At 39.6% G+C, this 20962-nt stretch overlaps 1 long non-coding RNA gene across 1 annotated transcript in view; it reads left to right on the top strand.

The window, feature by feature from the left end:
* The first annotated feature begins 19187 nt into the window (after positions 1-19187).
* Positions 19188-20962, top strand: part of LOC141488167 (uncharacterized) — a 65598-nt gene continuing 63823 nt past the window's right edge. The window contains exon 1 of the long non-coding RNA XR_012468597.1: positions 19188-19319. This is a non-coding gene — a long non-coding RNA (uncharacterized LOC141488167). The remainder of the gene's footprint in view (positions 19320-20962) is intronic.

The raw sequence follows: 20962 nt of genomic DNA, 5'->3' as shown, positions 1-20962 counted from the left end.
TCTTGCTTAACAATGAACAGAAAGACTCTTAGAACACAAAGGTTCCTTCACTATCAGTGGACAAGGTGATGTTAGATCTTAGTTGACCAGATTTCTTCTTTTGAAAGGTGTATCCCCTCAATGTATACCATGGAAACAATGTAAAGCCTGACAAATTGCCTTCTGTGGGGGGGTGGGGGGGTGGGGGGAGGGTAGTAAGATTAGGGGAAAAATTGTAAAACTCAAAATGAATAAAATCTTTAATAAAAAAGAACAGAAGGAAGTTCAGGAGACAAGCAAGAGATAGTTCTACCTTGATGAAAGAAGTTTTTTTATCCTCTTTTTTTCTATCTGTTGATGACATTCTATTTCATAATAAAAAATAATCAGAGAAAATAAGAAAAAAAAGGCATATCCTTGTCAGTGTCCCACTGACACTATGGAGATAAAATTTAACATTCAAGGGCTATTTCTTTTTAGTCAAAGATGTCACCACACATCTTAGCTCCCTTCTTTGATAAGCATAGAGAGCATTTATTCCTTCATTTATAAGGTATTTATTCAATGTGTACAAGCTGCCAAAATTCTGATTGCCTCCCCAACTTCATATCTCCTGGCTGACATTTACCAATACTAACCATCCTCCATTCTTCAACTTTGGCTGTACAAATTACTGGACTGAGAACACAAACAGTGGATGACTTGGGGTAGAGGATCCTCATGGTTCTACCTCAAACATATATCCATAAAAATATCAAACAAATACAGTATGTATAGCAAAGACATAAAGCAGATGAGTTCTAGTTGGAACCTGTTACCTGATTTTCATTAGGCTAGTTAGTCTGTATTTCTTTTGGGGGTATAGAGGGGAAGAGGCTTTATTAGTTTTTATGGTTGAATAAAAGTATATAGTTGGGCTAAATTAACTTTCCTAGTGAGACACAGGTGGTAGGATACCAGTCTCCTCACAGTAGATTTGGGCTTTCAACTTCTCCATTATTTTTCTAGAAATAAAGGGTTATTACTACAGTGTATTTTTTAATTTCAAAAAATACATTTATAAAAACTTTCATCTCCCTAACCACTTACTCATATTCAGGCAGGAATGTGTTCAAATACACATACAAACACATTTTTTTTTTTCTTTAAACAGACCTCATTGATGTGGAGGGCGGATCTGCCTAGAATGGTGGGCATCACACATCATCAAGTACTTATCAACCCTATTTATAGCTTCAGCTAAGGATTCAAAAACAGAGTATTCCATTAAAAGACCACATTAACGAGCCCTCAGAGAAAATCTCTCACAAAGCCTTTTGAGCTCATAACCACTTGGCTGTGTGAGGCTTCTAGCTTGTTAACATTCATAAAATAAAAATATACTGAGCATTGGAACTCCATCACTGCCAGTCACTCTGTAGACTAGCAGCTCCCCTCCCAAGGTAATGAGGTAGCAGAGGCCTAGATTCAACATTCCAAGGGGGGATTGGCTCCTATTGGACCCACCAACTGCTCACTGAGGACCTTTTCTTTTGGCCCACTGAAGATGATCTTTTTTTGTGTACCATTTGGAAGATAATCTTTGAACCTATTGGCCTGGAGTATCAGAGGAAACTCAGACCAAACACTATAGTCAAGTAGTTGCTTTTCAAGCTTACTGGGAGGGGATAGGATAGTAAGAGTAATAGAGAGAGGAGAGAAGAAAGGAAGGGAGGAAGGAAGGAGTGAACAAAGAGAAGAGGAAAGAAATGAAGGATGAAAAAGATTGAAGGAAGAAAAAAGATAAAAGAAGAAAAGAAAAGGAAGTAAGGAAAGCACACCTATGTTTAGAGAGGGGAAAAAAAACCTTGAATTCTTTTGAGTTTAAACCAGAAGAAATCAAATTCCCTGTCCTATAATTCTAGAGTAGGCATTCCAGAATACTTTGATATTTTATGGTGCTTGTTCTTTATTTTCCCACTTGTCATTCTCCTGTGTATTTCTATTTTTCACACTCAAGCTTTGAGTTGGTTGCCTCTTAGAGGAGCAAAACCTTATTTTTAGTGTCGTTTTGATGAGAGACTGGAGGAATCAAAAGCTGTGGCCAAGGATCACTTGAACAGTTTCCTAGTGCTCTCTTCTTCCTCAGGGGCTGGAGCCTGTGGGCTGAATGCCATCCTGCCAGCTGCTTAAGGACTTTTGAGGAATGAAGACATGGGAAGATGTGGGATGGAAGCCATTGACCTACTAGAATCAAACCAGGAGCTCAGAAATATTTCTATGCTTCAGTGACCGTGTGGGTACATTAGGTCTGGCCATGGGTATGGATATGACCCAGGATTGGTCTGAGGGGGACATAATCAGCCAGTTTTGCCCCATAGCTGAGGTACGAGAACCATGCCCGGGGCGCTGAGAGCTCCTATTTACCAGCTGACTCAAATCTAAGAGCAGAGGGGGGCCCAGACTCCAGGTCACAGACACAGGAATTTGTAAACAACATTTCATGATTCACAACTATATTCATACCTGATATCAACTGTTGCCAGTGTACGACCCAGTCTGAGGACTGCCGAAGCCTGAGGCTTTCGGACTGGTGCCACCAGAGTGGTCCCTTAGTGGGTAGAGTGAGCCAGTCCATTCAGAATCTAGTACCCTAAGATCCTTCTCCCTTGTAGTGCTCTAGTGGCAGACCCTCAGACTCTGTGTCTGAGCTGGTCAGGATCCTAGGAGCAGCAGCTGATGACGAGATTAACCTGGTTGAATATTTGTTTGAGACCATGACAACAATTGTCACTAATAGAAATAACTACTGAAGAAAAGAGTACTTTACAAGCTCCATCCTCTCTATTCTCCTATCTTCTCACAAAGGGTGAGTCTAGCCTCAGCTGCAATTTTCTCCTCCTCTGAGTCTGGGGGTAGTTGGGAAGAATTGACTTTAAACCATCTTCTGGCCTCACCAAGACAACAGGTCCACTTGTACCACTTTATGTATACTAGTGTTGTTGGTTGAGCTAAATTTTTGAGATCAATTAGTTTTCTCTACCAAAGAATGTATTTAAGTGAATTTAATATTAAAGAGAGCAATAAAACATAATGGGGTGGATATTGGAGAGGGGGGAGCACTCTCTATGATTCTCAAGTGAACCTGGCATCGGACTGATTCATTATAGACTTGTCAAAATGCCCTAGCAATATGTGATGGGTACTGATAGATGAGTACAGAGAAAGAGAAATTGATGGATTGCCCTCCTCTATATGGGTCTTAAGTATGGTAAATAGCAGTGGGGTGAGATGATTTCTTTTTTTGGAAAAAATATATTAAAAAGTCAAAGATATCAAGTTGAATTTAAATTTTTATTTGAAAATATGAATTTTAAAATCTGATAAAAATCATATTTTTCAAGGGAGACACAATTTTATTTTTTAAAATCTCTCTCATATACATATATACATGCATATTCACATTAATAAATATTTATTTAATTGATTTTTCTCTTTTACAATTTAAGGTGTAGGGTTTTGATTTCCCTCTATAGTCAAGAAATCATTCATTTAACTATTTCTCCCACACCCTGTACCACAGACACACACACACACACACACACACACACACACACACACACACACACACACACATATGCTGCCAGACTTTAGTATAGTTTTTAAAGATATTTGTGGCTAAATGGGGAGGTAGCATTTGCCTCCTCCTAGAGCAGTACTCTGTATTCAAGACTAAGGTTTGTACCCCAGGTACTAGAGAGCATGAATACTTTGAATTTTGTTCACATATTTTAATTCCCCAGAGAATATAAATTCCCCAAGGGCAAAGACTCATTTTCATGCTTTAAATCTTTGTACTTCTGATGTCTAGGGCAGTGTCTTGTATGTTCAATCTTGTCAGTTGTGTCTGATTCTTTGTGATCCCCATTTGGGATTTTTCTTGGCAAAGACACTGGAGTATCTGGCCATTTTCTTCTCCAACTCATTTTGCAGATAAAGAAACTGAGACAGAGTTATGTGACTTGCACATGGTCACCTATCTAGCTAGTACCAGAGATCAGATTTGAGATGAATCTTCAATCCCAAGCCCAGTGTCCTATTTGCTGTACATAGGGTTCCAAGCAATACAGTTAAAGCTTAATATATTTTTATTAATTTGGACTGGATTAAATTAGAAGGAAATATTAATTATCATCTTTTCTTTCTAAACTGCTTCCAATACCAGTTTGGGCTTTAAAGGGGAAGGTTCATGTAATGCCCATAAGAAGAAAATCCTTAAGGTGATTGGATCCAAATCCAAAGTTCTATTCTTTAAGGAAACTTATTTAAATGGCTTTATTTACAAATGTGTGAGATCACAGTTTTGGAAGACCAGTCTATGGGTTGGCCTTCTAGGCTGCATAGGAAAATTGCAGAAATGGGACTTGTTCAAGGGGAAAGACAGGAAGCCTTGGATTTGTCATTGCAGAGGAACTCTGCCTTATCTGCCAGCTTTGGAAACCCCAGAGGCTCTGGTGCTCTCCTTCAAGAGATGCTTGGGCTTGGGGACAGACCCAAGGGACCACACAAAGATTTTCATGTAAAGATAAAGATTTATTTTCAGTTGTTTGGACAGTTCACTCTGTGTCAGATAAATGGCAAGTGATAAATTAAAGAAGAGTGAAAAATTTCTTCTCTACTGCAAAATAAAGCACCTCAAAATACATCATCCAGCCCAGTACATAGGCATGCTCATTTCACTCAATAGATGTGCTTTTGAAAAAGTTGGTATGAGTTGTTGCAAGTGGGTAGGAGGAGGGACTAGGTGGGTTACTAGTAAGTGATAGTGATGCTAAAAGATAATAAAAGCTAGGCATATGGATATAGAATACTGAAAAGGACAAAAAACAGAGCAGAAGGAAGTTCATTAGGAGACAGAGACAAGTTGGATGAGACAAGTACTGGTACTTGCCTTAAATTTAATGTATTCTTTAAAAAACAAACTAATGTAATATAGACCTGTGGTTATGTACATAAAGTTATATACATACATGTATATATGAATATATGCATATACATATAACACATGTATATACTCTTGACCTTTTATTTTATGGAAATGTTCTTGTTTGTTATAGTCATAATTTAAAAAAAAAGAAAATTTAAAAAGGTTTGGAGTAGATAAGTTATGGAGGATGGAGAACTGACCTCAGCGTCCAAAGACCTGAATTCCAAAGCTACCCCTCACTCATCTCTCCAGGCCCCAGGTGACTTACTAAACTTTTTATTTTTATTTTTTAGGTTTTTGCAAGGCAATGGGGTTAAGTGGCTTGTCCAAGGCCACACAGCTAGGTAATTATTAAATGTCTGAGATCGGATTTGAACCCAGGTACTCCTGACTCCAGGGCTGGTGCTTTATCCACTGTGCCACCTAGCTGCCCCCTTTCTAAACTTCTAATTGTAGTTCTACTTTCATAGAAAGATGGTCTCATCTGGAGTTCTCTATCAATAACCTCACAGGCTCATTTTTTGTTTTAAAGAAAAAGATGGGTGCAAATGAAATTTTTGTAAGTCATTCTAAATACATAAGGACAACTGTCTATTTAGACTAAAAGTGATGAATTCTCCCTCAAAGTAAATATTCCTTTTGGAATGTAAAAGATTACCCCTGATTTGACTTTTATAAAAATTTAGAGTTTTTGTACTACATATGTACATATTTGGCAATGTGAATAATGATAGCTTTTTCATCTGTTTTAGGACTCTGAATTTTTGCATTCCTTATACACCCTTGTATCTACTTATACCCACATACATATTTGCACACACATATATTTAAAAACAGGACATACCTGTAATCTTAGATGAGAAAGTAGATTCTAAAATACCCAGTGTATTTACATCCAACCCAACTAAAAATGTTTTCCAAATAGCAGATTTGTGGTAGCTTCCAAAGCTCCACATCCCCACTAAATATTACCCTGCCAAGCAGAGGGCTGGAGCTAACAGGCTTTTACTTAAACCCTGGGAAAATGCCAACGACTTAGACAAAAATGCCGTTTCATGGCTATCCATTGCTTTTCCATCTCAGCTCACAGTACCTTTGGTGATGTTCAAAGTGGATTTTGCCCAGGGTACCCCCCAAGTGGATTCTGCCCCGGGTGCCCCGAATGTGCGTTTTGTTCAGGGTACCCCAAATGTGGGTTTTGTCCAGGGTACCCCAAATGTGGGTTTTGACCCATTCCCATAAACTAGTTTAATAGAAACTTGAAAAGATGACAGCAGTGTTATTTTGCTTTGCTTTGTCAGATGTGGAGACAGCTGTCAGAGGCAGCTCCACACAAAATCTGTGTGAGGTTCTGCCCCCTGGGGCTCTAGGCCTTCCTTGGGTCTCAGGTGGTGGCCAAGACGCCTGTCTGGGCAAACCTTTCCAGCCTGCTGCCCCAAGAGATTTCCACTTGAATAATCTGGGTGTGGGAGCACTAGTGTGAGACCAATTCTGTCAGCTTCTGCTTCCCTGGTCATGTCCTGAAGGCCCTGGTTTTCTATTAAATAGGTCTGAGCAGATTTCTGTAGGGTCATCCTTCCCTTACTTTCAGAACTATTCTCTCAATTGTTTCCTACCTCTCTTCAGTCTTGCTTTAAGTGTCTGAGGTCAAATTTGAACTCAGGTCCTCCTGATTCCAGGGCTGGTACTCTATCCACTGCTCCACCTAGCTGTCTGTCCTCCCCTACAGTCTTTAAACCATCCTGCCCTTAAAATCATTATTGTTTAGTCATTTTTCTGTCCTCATACCCAGCTCTTCTGTGACCCCTTTTGGGGTTTTCTTGGCAAAGATAAGTGGAGGGGTTTGCCATTTCTTTCTCCAGTTCATTTACAGGTGAGGAAACAGAGGGAGACAGTGTTAAGTGACTTTCGGAGGGTCACCCAGCTGGTCAGTATCTAAGGTCAGATTTAAGTTTATGAAGGTGAGTCTTTCTGATTCTAGCCACTGTGCTACCCAAATCAATCAGATTGTCTCGACCCTGCAAGCCAGGGTTCCTGGACAGTTTCTGATCTCTAACCCTTCCTCAGACTGGCAAAAACCTGACATTTCCACTGTCAAAGTCCTTTTTTTTTTTAAACTTAAGACTTTTTATCCTAGTTAAAATGTAAATCTCCCAGAGAGGGCTGACACCTTAAGGCATTATCAGCAATTTACTCCTTAATCAAAGGAAGGTTCTGATACTGGATTTTGATAAGGATTTAGGTGGGGATGGGCCAAAGTAGTGAGGGCAGGAGATTTGACTTCTAGGAAGCTGGGAAATAGAGAATGAACCTCCCCTGCAGCCAGATTCAGAATTCTCTTAAACATGGGGTGGAGATTAGGGTGGGGGAGACATGGGGGAGGGGTTCCACAGAGGTTGTTTTATGGTGATACAAAGACAAAAGTGGAACAGTCCCTGCCCTCAGGACACTTCCATTCATGTCCCTGAGTTTATGTCTGTGGAATTTCCTGGGAAGAGACCCAAAGATCCAGTGAGGAGGCACCCTTCCAATCCATTGGGTCTTTTATCTATTCTTTTTAATAAGTGACTCTGGGTTCCTGTTAGAGGTAGCTAGGTGTACCTGCTCTAAAGTCAGGAAGACTCACCTTCATAAGTCCAAATCTGACCCTGTTTGCCTCAGTTTCCTAAAATGAGCTAGAGTAGGAAAAGGAAAACCACACACCATTATCTTTGCCAAGAAAATTCCAAATGGGGTCATGAAGAGATGGACAAGACTGAACAGCAACCTAAGGCTCCTGTTACTCCCCGTGTAGCTAGCATCAGAACTGGGCATTCTAACTCTGATGATGGCTTCAACCAGACCCAGTCAACAGTCATTTTTTGTGCTCCTACCCAGGTGCAAACTCAGGACACAAATCCCGGGAAAAAAAGACAAGCTCTGCCCCCCTAGCAACTCACAATCGGAAGGGAGTGGGGAGAGGCAAACTAATGGGTTCAAACAAGCTACATGCAGGATAAATGGTGGGAAATAATTAACCAAGGGAAACCAGTCTAGTATAGCTTATCTGGATAACAGTGGGATGAATTTGTTTCTGATTTTCCTGTCCCTAGAGAAGGCTGATTAAGGGGCCCTGAGGAATCTAACAATCACACCAGACACTGAATGTTCTCATAGAAATTTAAATGCATCCAGCAACCCCTCCCATCTGCTGAGGGGCAACAAAGAGAATTCTTCATTGGTGGGCATAGTTCAGTCACTCAGGCCTCCAGAGTCCCAATTTCCAGGCAGGAGAGAGAGGAGGGAAGAGAAAGACCTAGAAGAGCAAGAAATATGGAAACCTGGAAACCAAATCTTATCTGTTTTGTAACTGTGCCAGGGGCCAGTCTAGCCTAGGATAATATTCATGAGAGACCAGAAAGCCTCTCCTAATTTGAAAAGACTGAGTATTTAAACATCCATAACAAAGTTTGGGGAGAAAAAGTACATTCAAGTGAAGTCCATTAGCAGTAAGGTATGGAAGGTAGGGACTCCAGGGGCCTGATAGGTACTTAAAGTGAGATTGCCTAGAGGTCAGCAGATATCTACACCACTGAGAAATAAATAGCCTCTTAGTAGAAATGACCAATGTGGATGACCAGGGAAATGCAAAAAGCAATAAAAGAAAAGAAAAGAGAGTATGAGGGCTATAAATCAGCATGCAGGAAAGGTAGACAGACCTGAATTGAATGGACAGAAGCGAATATTCCTAGAAGTTAAGGCCAGGAAGAGAAGGAAAAAGTGGAAATCCTAAGACTTATTTAAGCCCTGGACTTCTCTGGAGAGGGATTTATTCTGTATGTGGAGGAACACATTGCTGGTAAGTCACTGCTTTGTATCTGAAAGGTAGAAAACTCACAAGTTGTCAGCAATCTGTCAGTGGGTTAATGTAACAAGAACTGGATTAAGAAAGTCAAGAGGATTGAGTTCTACCCCTGCTCAGCCTCTTCCTTATTGTATTACCTTGGAGGCCAGATTTTTTTTTTGCAAGGCAAAGGGTTAAGTGACTTGCCCAAGGTCATACAACTAAGTAATTATTAAGTGGCTGAGGCTGAATTTGAACTCAGGTCTTCCTGACTCCTCTGTTCACTGTGTCACCTCACTGTTTATATTATATTACCTTGGGCAAGTAATTTCCCCTCTCTGGGCCTGTCATCAATGAAGAGGATGGATTAGATAATGATGTCAAAGTCACTTCTAGCTTTAAATTTCTTTTCTAGGGGGCCAGTTAGGTGGTGCAATGGATAAAGCACTGGCCCTGGAGTCAGGAGTACCTGGGTTCAAATTCGGTCTCAGACGCTTAATAATTACCTAGTCCTCTTAAGTCACTTAACCCCAATGCCTTGCAAAAACCTAAAAAACAAAAAAAACCCTTCTTTTCTAAAATATAGAGAATTGATGGAGTCAACCACAGGACTACTTCAAGTCCCTGCATTTTTTAGTATAGGGAAGAGTTTTAAGGTTGAATATGTTCAAATGATGGTTGGAATAAGTTAATTCTCTTTCCCCCCTCCTACTCCTTCCCTGCCTCATCCTTTCTCCACCTTCCTCCTCCAACATCTGCCATAGCACCCTGACTCAACTGCAGCCCAGAACCGGCTTGCTCTTACCTGGGCTGTTTGAAACAGATATAGCTGAAGGCATAAAGACCATTTACATAAAACTTCTCATTAGTGGAGCTTCATTTTCTATGAGGGGACAGAATTAATGAGAACTTGAAAAGGGAGACATTTGGTCTTTTGTCTTCCAACCTTGCTTTCAGACTTTATTTAGGTCTTTGAAAGGAGAGAAAGTCTCTGGGAAGAAGTTGATAGGTGGAGGAGTCAATAAGCTTGACCTTATCCTTATTTCCCAAGTTCCTAGGGATATCATGGAATTTTCCCTTGGGTGAGATTTCAAACTCTTTCTCTTGGTTGAGTTGACATTTCATAAGAGAATTATCACCTTATCTGATACATAGTTTCCTATCTATGCTTTCTCTGATTTGTTTTGCTATTGGTTTAGATAAATTAATTTATTTGGTATTTACTATGAATATTTGTTGTAGAATTGGCATTTGGTGAAAAGAGTCAAATCTTGGAAAGCTTGGAACATAGCTTTTTCATTGAAAAGGATAGCCATTGAAGATATGCCTAGGATCTAAAAATTATTTCTCTTAAGCTACCAATATTTAAGGGAATAGATAGAAATAATTGTTGCCCTGTACTTCCTTTCTTTTCTCTGAAAAGAACAGAGTGGTCAGAATCTAACCCCAAACTCCCACTTTCCCTCTTAGTAAGGGCCAACTTCTCCATTGAGAAAGGATTGTGGGGAAAAAAACTTAAGAAATATCTCTTCTTGTCTCCCTGCTCGCTATATCCAGACAGTCTATGTAGACACATGGAGCATATATGGGTAAAACACATTTTACTACCCACCTGACCCTACAAATGGGAACAAGAGAGCTTAGCCCAATCAAGAGAATTCTCCTTTCTCAAGTCCTCACTGGCTCTATACCTCATTAGGGCAAATAGCAATGGAAAAAAAAATCAATCTTCTCCAATTAGGCGAGCTTTATACAAATAACCTTTGAGCCATGAAGGTTACGTTCAAAGCATAAAACCTGAACTCTTCAAATTAATTCTACCCTCATTTTCTTTTTAAGCCACTACTTTTGAAGATGCCTCTTTTCCCCTCAAATCTATAAAATGATATTTATATATTTGTAAAATTCAAAGTGATACTACATAACAAGTTGCATTACAATAAAAAACTCCATGAGACAAAAAAAGATTTTCTTTTCAGAGTTAATGGCCCCTAGTCCCTTTCTAAACTATAATCTCTCTGCTATAATCAATTGAGTGAGAACAATTGAGGTGGCCTATGAGATGTGATGAGAGGCTGTCAATATTATTCTGCAATATTGTGAATCCCTGTACCTTCTCACCAGAGGTCTAGATAATCTCCACCTCTTATATGCTTATTCCTTGTTATTCACAACTATTTTGTGCATATTAAAATTAAACAAAAATCTCCTTCCCTTGCTGCCTTGTTCTAGCCATTTTAACTCCCCCCAATTTGTGATCCTCTGTGTCCTCTGGAACCTACTTCCTTTAGTAATCTTATCTTAGATTGTTTTTACCTCCTAGTACCACCCCCAAGCAATGACCCTCAATTACCCCTGAAGACATACCAACATTGTTTTATTGTTTTTCCCCTGATCCTGTGATTTCAGGACATATAGCTTAAAGTCAGTGACTTCCTGATCCACCATACAACAAAAGAATGTTTTCTTTTCCAACTCAACAGCTGCCACCATCCTTGAAGACTTCACTTATTTTTATGACTCTTCTATCACTCTAGGTCTCTTAATTCCTGAATTTCCTGAATTCCATCTCAATTGGTCTGTAAACATTTTTAAGTTCCACTTATGTGACAGGTGTCACATATGTGCTAGCCATACAAAGAAGGACGAAAGACAATCATTGTTCTCAAGGAGCTCACAATCTAATGGGTGAAACAACATGCAAACAAATATGTAGAAGCAAAACTATATCAAAGAAGAGGTGGAAATACTCAAGAGAAGGAAGGCGCCATCTCATACTGACTCATCTTTCCAAGCTGCAGCACATTCAAAATGATGAATTCTGAAATATTCCTCTCTGGTCATGACTCTTTCACGTCTTCAACTACCTCATTGCTCCTGATCCTGCTCTTCATCACCCTCATCTTGACCTCTGGTCTCATGATTCCTGTCCCTACTCCCTTTATTTTGTCTTACTCTCCATCTTTCACAGACTTGACTTTAGACTTAACCATTTCAACAAGGCACCTCTTTCATCGTTGACTCCCTCATCACTTTCTTTTTCTGCTATTCCTACCATGGCTTACTCCCACCATCTGTCTTCTCTCATCTACTTTCTTACTTTCAAGCTGTAGGTTGTTACTGGAGAAAGTCATGAAACTCTTTATTGAATCCACCATACTAACCAAACTCAAACTTCTACTGATGCACAGTGATCATTTAATTTTTTTGGATTAACTCTTCATAGTTCCAAATCTTCTTTCAAGTCTTACTCTCTTGTCTATTTCCTCATCTTTCCAATAATAGAGGATGAAATTTCCCTCTTTCTTGCCAAAGTCACAGTCCGAAAAGTTGTCAATTTGGGCTGAAAAGAACAGAATGGTCAGAATCTAACCCCAAACTCCCACTTTCCCTCTTAGTAAGGGCCAACTTCTCCATTGAGAAAGGATTGTGGGGAAAAAAACTTAAGAAATATCTCTTCTTGTCTCCCTGCTCGCTATATCCAGACAGTCTATGTAGACACATGGAGCATATATGGGTAAAACACATTTTACTACCCACCTGACCCTACAAATGGGAACAAGAGACACAATTATAAAGTCTTAACTTTGTTTTCCCAAAATTAGCTTCACAAGTATTTCATGAAAGATGTATGGCTACATAGCTAATTGTCTGAAAAAGATCTGGGAGTGTTAGGGGGCTGCAAACCCTATGTGAATTAGCTTTGTTAAATGAGAGTCAAAAGAGCTAATATAATCCTAGGCTATCCTAGGAGAGTTATAATACAATACCAGAAAGATAGTCAACTGTGCTTTGGTCATAATGCATCTGGAAGATTGTGTTCATTTTGGGGGCACTATTATTGAAGAATGAACGTTGATCAATTGGAGCATGTCCAGAGGCGGATTAGGATTTTGAAAATTCTCAAGATCCTGACAGATGATACCTGGTTCAGTAACTTGGGATGTTTAGTTTGAAGAAGAGAAAGTTTGGGAAAAACACTAGGGACAACTGGTAAAAGAGGCAAAGTACAACTTTGGGCTTCATAGAAGGAAAATCATCATATCAATTAGAAGTCTCTTCTCTTGGGTTTCAGTTGTTTTTTGTAACCTCCCTAAATTTTAGCCACTCTCACCTTTGCCCATTTCACATTCAGCCATGAATCCTACTGCTCTGTTAATATAGTTTATCCTTCATCTCAGTCCTTCTTATGGAATTTAGAGGGTGGGTTTACAGAAGAATCAAAAAGATAGCAATATATAAATTATTTCAATTACAATGCATTTTGAGTCATACATCTTTTGACCTAAAGCAAAACATGTAGGAGTAGGTATTGGACTAGTAAGGGGCCTTCAGAAATGGTTACAACCATTCTGAGAGGTTAAAGTTTGCAAAATATTTTATTATTAATTTATTATTTATTGATAATTATATATTTTTAATTATTCATTCATTTGTTTATTATTATTTCATCTGATCCTCACAACTCTATGAACCCAATTTTATAGATAAGAAAACAGAGAGGTTAAGTGACTTTCTTAAGGTCACATAATTAGCTATCTGAGGCAGGATTTTCTTCATATTTTATCTATTTAGCTGCTTCTTGAGGTCTTATTATTCAGTTTGACCAAGTTCTCTGTCACTCCTCTTAGACAAATATAAGTAGGAGAGGTAGGAACACTCAATAAAGAAGCCAAAGATCATGACTTCCATGTATAGGAGAGTCTGTTTACCTTTCATTGACATCAAAGGCTGGGAGAAGCAAGGCAATGGTTAATATGGGGGCCCTGGCTGAAACAGGGAGACCAAAAAGGACTGGTTAAATTTCTAGAAAAGGCCAAGAAAACAGGTTTTATATATAGTTTTCAATCAATACTAAGTGCCTATTATGTGCCTTACACTGAGGTTACAAAGATAAATATGAAATGCTGACTTTTCTCAGGAATCTTTCACTCTATGGAGAGAGGAGTCAATAATGACACTTGTCAGAGGTCAGGGTGCTAGTTCTGGGGAGATGGAAAAGCTTCTATCCAGAAGGAAATGTTGAAGCTGGAAGGTTTAGAACTGGAAGAGATCTTCCAGGTCACTGAATCCAACTTTCTTTATTAATCAGGAAACTGAGGCTCAGAGGTATTGACACACTTGATACAGTGATAAGCACATAATAAATATTTATGGTGCTGAATTACTTTAAGTGATACTTGACAAATCAAAATGCTAGCCTAACATGAGAGATTAGATAGTTCTATAAGTTATCATGTCACCTGATATTCATCAAGTGAAATCAAATAAGAAAAAAATTATTAAACATTTTTTATGTGTCCTGTAGATCCTATTGAGTATTGACCATTTGTCTCTCTTGACTAAATTATAAGCTGCCAAGGTTAGACACGTGTTGACAGAATGAGAACATAAAGAGATGACAAGTTAAATAATTGTAAATTCATTTTTATTAGTAATTCGAGACATTATCAGACAAGATGCAAGATTGTTATTGTTTTAGTCATGTCCTACCTCCATGACGCCAACTGGGATTTTCTTGGCAAAAATATTGGAGTTTGCCATTTCTTTCTCCAGTTCATTTTGCAGATAAGAAAAGTGAGGCAATTGGAATTAAGTGACTTGCCCAGGGTCACACAGCTAGTAAGTATGTGAGACTGGATTTGAACTCAGGTCCTCCTGACTCTAGGCCTGGTGCTTTATCCACTATACCAGCTGGTTGCCCCTAAGATGTCAGAAAGTAATCCATAATTGAATGCTAAACAAATTACAAATCATTAGCTTTTCTAAGATTCTTCTTTACATTTCTGAGAGCTTTTATTTCAAATGCTAGTTAGAGCCCTCTGTTCAACAAACCAAGGTTAGTGTAGAGGTTCAACCTCTATGTCAACTTTTCTCTGACACATGCTCATGAGATAATCCTCATGCCTGGTCATCTTTGTCTCATGAATACTGGCTTTGGTAAATTGACTTTGAAGAGGTAAATGGATCATTTGTTAATCTCCTACTACCAGAAAAAAAAAAAGAAAACATTCATTGGGTATGCTTCCACTCCAAGGAGTTGAAGAAGTCTAACAGTGTGATAGGAACACTGTCTAACACTATCAATTCTGTGCTGCTTATGCTAATTTTGATTTAACAATTAACACCAAGTAAAGAGCCAGCACCACGCCATCCAGATGTGGAACCACCAGTTATAGCAAATGGAGAAGTTTTGAGTACTGTGAACAAGTTCAATCACCTTAGCAGTTTTCTTTCCAGGTAGGTACACATTGACAATGAGGTTGACACTCACATTGCCAGAGCTAGCTCAGTATTTGGGAGACTCTGAAAGAAAGTAGGGGAGAGAAGAGGTATTAGACTGACTACCAAACTGCAGGTCTACAGAACTGTTGTATTGACCTCATTGCTATCTGCCTGTGAAACCTGGACAGTCGGCCAGTGCCATGTTAGGAAACTAAATCATGTCCATTTAAATTATCTTCAGAAGATTCTGAAAATCACCTGGCAGGAGAAAATACCAGACACTGAGGTCCTTTCTTGAACTAAACTACCTAGCATTATAACATTACTACAGAGAATGCAGTAACAATGGGCTGAGTGTGTTGTTAGAAACCAGATGTATGCTTGCTAAAAAGACTATTTTATGGAGAACCCACATTGGGTAAGAGCTCACAAGGGGGGTCAGAAGAAGAAGCCACACCAAGACACCCTGAAGGTCTCATTGAAGAACTGTAGAATTGATTGTACAGCATGGGAGACACTGGCATGGGACCACCCAGCATGGCATGCCCTCATCAGAGAGGGGGCTGAACTCTGAGAAAGGCATAATGGAAGCAACTCAAAGGAGATGTGCGTGACAAACATAAGTTTAGCGTCAGCACCCCAGGTGTTCACATGGACTATTTGTGCCCAACCTGTGGTGGAGCATTCCAATCTTGTATTGGTCTGATCAGCCACAGTCAGACACACCATAATTTGTCTCAGTCATAATGATGTCATTTTTGTCTTCTTTGACAAGAACCACCATCTAACAGAATTTCACTTACCCCTATGATATAGGTTAGGCAAATATATTTTCCTTTTTTAAAAGAAATTTTATTTTATTTTTCCAATTAAAAAACTTTTATTTTGAATTTCCTTCAACTTTCACCACCCTCTGGAAAAAAATAAAAGCAAAAACCCCCTGTAAAAATACAAATAATCAAACCAAAACAGATCTCCCATATCGACTATCTGAAAATATTTCTCATTTAGACATCAAAGTGGTCCCTAGGAACTCATTCTCGGGGAGTTAAAGATCAAGCTCTATGTGCCTTGGTTTGACTTTCTGCTGGTCTCTAGCTATATTGATGTGACTTTCTGGTCACCTAAGGCCATAAGGCCTACCTATGTGGAACGGAAGTCTTGAAAATTTAGTGGATGTCGCCAGACCACAAGATCCACCACATCCTGCCCTGCTGACCAAATGAGTTTCCACATGGAAGCAAGGAGGGGCATGTCTACCCAAGCTAAGTGCTGATTTTTTATCAACTATCCTTTCTAAGTAAATCTTCTTTTATTAACTAGTGAATGACCTCTGAATGTTTTATGTTGTACCAACACCAAGTCTAAACTAACAGGCTAATATCCTGAGTCAGACCTGCCATGAAAAGCAGAAGGAAAAGATTACTGCCCCATTGTCTTTGTTTATCTCTTGGTCTGAAGACTGAAGAGATCTTGGCAGTTTTCCTCATAAGAGCTTATGGTCAATCATTATCATCGTGAATTCCTTCCATCCCTGCTAGCTCTCACTTCTTATTTCATCCTCAGCTTCACCTCAAGCAATACCTCAGACCTTCAGAATCCAACTCACCAAGTTAAAGTTCTACTTAACTATGTGTACCTGTTGACTCTTTCCTATAGAATGTAAGCTTCTTGAGGACAGGGACTACTTTGTTTTTATCTCTGTAATTCTTGGTGTTTAGACCATATTGGGTCATGGCAAATGCTTTTCAAATTGCTTGTCTTTTTTCCTACATCTATCCGCTCCTTGTGAATGCCAGAATTGGGCATATGCGGCTCCTTATATGACAAAGCATATAAGTCATACACATCATTCTCTAATACCTGACTATAGTTTTCTATAAAAGTTCCATTTTTTAAGACTCTGACAAATCATTACTCAATCCATATGACCTCTATTGCAACTCTGGGATTCTGTGATTTTGTGATTTCCCATCGTACTTATGTCTCAAAATAGCTTCAAAGAACCCTGGATTTTTAGATCAGATAAGAACAAGAAAACAAGGAAACAAGAAAACAAGGCAAGGCAGATTACCTAAAACCAGGACTACCCATGGGGAATGTTGTAGGATACGGAAAGTTCACCTTTTCCCTAGTTTGTGGTTTAATAAATGGTGAGTGACTCTTCCCCAAGCTATAAGATCAGACTACATGTATGCATGTAATCAGTTGCTATTTTTGCCTCTGGATTCTAGTTACACAGCCTGGTTGACTTTGTTCTCAGAATTCACGCTGTCATTGGAAGAACTTGATACAAACATCACATTCCTCCTGTTTGCTGGCTTCACTGTCACTACAGATATTAGCTGGGCTGCCAGGGGAAAAGCTCAACTCTCCCTGTGGAGGATGGACTCTCCATCTGTGTGTGACTAGTCTTGGCAAGTAGACTTTAATAATAAATCATCTCCTCACTCTTGAATGACCCCCTACCCCCAGCCTGAATCACACCAGGCAAATGAATGCCCATGAGAGCAGGCCCTTCTCTCTATCCCCTGGGCCATGAGCTGTCAGTATGGCATAGGATATTTCTGGTTGGAGAACCAACCAATCATTCTATCAATGAACAATGTATACTATTTTTCTTTTTGATTCATTTTATTGAGCACCATTTGCAAAGCACTGGGCTAAGGAGAGAGAAATAAAGGAAACCTTTATCCTCAAAGAGCTCACCTCCTATTAAGAAGATAAAATGGTTACCCAAATTTAATACAGTTTGAAAGGAAAGAGAGCCCTTGGAAGGTAGGACTCCAGAAAGAAGCATCTTTGATGAGAATCCTGAAAGAAGTTGAAGAAGTTGAGTACTTTCTGCTATTTAGATAGCCCACTCTCTTTTGGACTGTTCATAGACAGTTTGGGTGACACAAAGACCTGATTTCCTGCCTGGAGAGAACTCACTCTCTAGTAGGGGAGATAAAGCATATAAATACAAAGAAAACTAACAATGTAAGGCAGCCAACACAAGGCTTTGTGGAGGTGGTAGAACTTGACTTAGACTTTAAAAGAGGAGGGGAAGAAAAGCCAAGGAGATGGAGAATCAGGGAAATCAGACTGAATCAAGACAAGGAAAGAGTAGGGAGCACCCAAAAGTCCTAGCATGTAGAGCTAGAAGGATCTTGGAAAAATCATCTAATCTTTCCTCCTTTTTGAGCCATGAGGGAACTGAGTCTCAAAGAAGTAAAGTGGACTGTTTAAGGTCTCACAGATAGACTCCAGTTCTGTCTAATATGTCATGTGGCTTGGATTGGAAGGTCCAATTAAAGAAGTTGCTGTAAAGGGGTTTATGCTTATAGGGGAGGGGGAGAAAGTGAGCCAAGGAGGGGCAGACATTGGAAAGCCCTCAAGGCCAGAACAAATAATTTGACTTTTTATTCTCCAGTTACACATTAGCCCACAAGAAATTTTTAATTTGAGGTAGGTTAGACCTTGTGCGACAGGATGAAACAAATGTTTTAGGAAAAGATATTTGGCAATATAAGATAGAAGATGGAGGAAACCCAGAGACAGAAAGGTCAGAAAGGTTGTTGCAATATTCTGGAGCAGAGTAGTGGCATAGTGAATAAAAACATCCTTCCTTTATGTGGGGAGTTCACCCGGTGAGGTCCATCAGAGCTTGTCTTCAATTGTAAGCTCTTTAAAGGTAAGAGGGCTGCAACACTCTTACTCCCCAATCAATCAATGAACATTTATTTAAATGCTTCCTATCTGTGCTCAACAAATACTGGGAATACAAAGAAAAAGCACCATGAAACGTGTGCAGAGTTGTGTTTTCCATTGATTTCCTCATGTCCTCATTCCTGATCTGCATTGTTTGACCATTGGTTGTTTTTTCCTTTTTTTCTGGCTCACCTGTTTCCACAAGAGAAGGGAAAGAAGACCCTTTCATGGAGGTCAGGGCAGAGCAATGATTTTTCTGAGTGAGGCTGGGTGGGGTTGGGGTTTAAGGGGAAGTGAAGCAGATGAGGAGTTTAGACCAATGGTGTCTCCAAAGGATGTGAATTTGTTCCCCCGCCCCAACCACCCCCCAGCTTTTATTCTAGGACAGGAAATCTTTGGGGGGTTTGCAATGACTGAATAAATCTGTCTCTTTGATAAGCAAGGGGTCTCTGTGTTGCTCCCCATGTGGAGAAAGTTCCACACTTCCTCTGATTGTTTCACTTCATTGAATTTCAACATGTGAGACACTGAAACCTCATTCCTGGGGAGTTCAAAAAGGAAGTAATGGGACCCAGCCTGGGATTAGACCAGGAGGCCGGGGAGAAGCAACGGCAAAGACTGGTGGCTATTCTCGTAAGTTATTTTTCCCTGGCTGGGCCAAGACAAGCTCGTGTGCCTAGCACCCGAGACCAAATAACAAGAGGATGATGCTCTAAATTATAATAATAGAGTAAGGGTTCACTTTCGGACAGGAACGGCTCTATTAGGACACCAAGAAAATATTTAATTAAGCACCCTCTCCCCAAACAGTTATAATCTTTATTTGTAGCATTAAAGTGTTAACTCTTGTAGAATAGTGCCATAATTTATTTCAAAGAATATTTCATCAGCAGATTAGCCCATGAGTATGGAGAAGTGTTGACTTACAGAAATGCATAACTTTTTTTTTTTTGGACTTTGAATTCCATTATTCCTCCCTATGATATTGAATGAAAGGTAAGCTTCCTAAAGGCAGGGACTGTTTCTGTTGTGTCTTTGTAGTCTAGTTCCTGGCTAGGAGTGGGCACTTAATAAATGCTAACTAGTTGACTGATTTGAGGTCAGAGAGATAATGTTTTGTTCTCTCCCTGGTTAATTGTTTAAAATGACATAGGGAGCATTCGGAAACAATATCCAAAGGAATGACTTAAATAAGAGGAATTTGAAGTGTGATGACACATTGCAGGGGAAGATTTTTGGGACAGAGGGTAGGCTTCCAGTTATCTTGTTTCTCAAATTAAAAGGGGTTCTTCCTCTTCTGGGGGGTGGGGAGCAGCTTAGTGGCACAGTTCTGGAGTCAGGAAGACCTGAGTTCAAATTCAGCCTCTGATACTTACTAGCTGTGTGACTCTGGGCAAGTCACTTAATCCTGTTTGCCTCAGTTTCCTGATCTGTAAAATGAATTGGATAAGGAAGTGGCAAATCTCTACAGTATCTCTGCCAAGAAAACCCCCCAATGGGGTCTCAAAGAATAGGACACAACTAAGTAACAGCAACAATTCCCCCTCCTCTATAGAGGGCTGGCCTTGGGTGAACGATTTCTTCAGGGAGGAAATGGAAATCTGACTAGGCCTGTCTGTTGGGCGCCAGGGAATGAGTTATCCCAGAGTGTGGCAAAAGCACAGGACATTATGTGCTGAGTGTAACCTACTCACTGCTACTGTTTGGCTTCATTGCCAGTTATTGCTTTCACTAAGAATAAAGGAGGACAGGATTCAGACACTTTCTCACAGTTTGTCTGGGCTGGGGAGAGACCTTGCCATGGCAATCACACACAGGGAAGTTTTTGTCTTTGCGCGAGCTGTAATTTCTTATGCACTAACCTTTTTTTAGTTCCACCTCCCTTCTGATTCTTTTTATTTTTATTTTTTTCCCCTCTAAATACTACACATGGTCAGGAGACTTCCTGCAGTGTGAGGGAAGCCTCTCTGGCCAGCACTGGGTGGATGCTGTCAGAATTAGCTGGTTCTGAACTCACCATTTCCTTTTCCTGTCTTTTCACTTGGATACCTTTCTAACTTAAAATGATTTTCTTTGACCAACCTCAAAAAAAAAAAAAGGGAAGTGGCTGCTTTTTAAATGAGTTTCTAATTAGGGCAGGCGGATTTTTTTTTTTAAATCTGTTGCTTTATTCTTAAAAATGGGTTTGAATTTTGTGGGAGTTGACCAGAGGAATTAGGAATAGTAACAAATGGTTGTTAACAGAAAAGAATGTCTATGGTCAGACTTCAGGGAAA

This window comes from Macrotis lagotis, chromosome 5 (assembly GCF_037893015.1).
Source record: "Macrotis lagotis isolate mMagLag1 chromosome 5, bilby.v1.9.chrom.fasta, whole genome shotgun sequence".
Lineage (NCBI taxonomy): Eukaryota > Metazoa > Chordata > Mammalia > Peramelemorphia > Peramelidae > Macrotis > Macrotis lagotis.
This window is presented reverse-complemented; position numbering and strand designations above follow the sequence as displayed.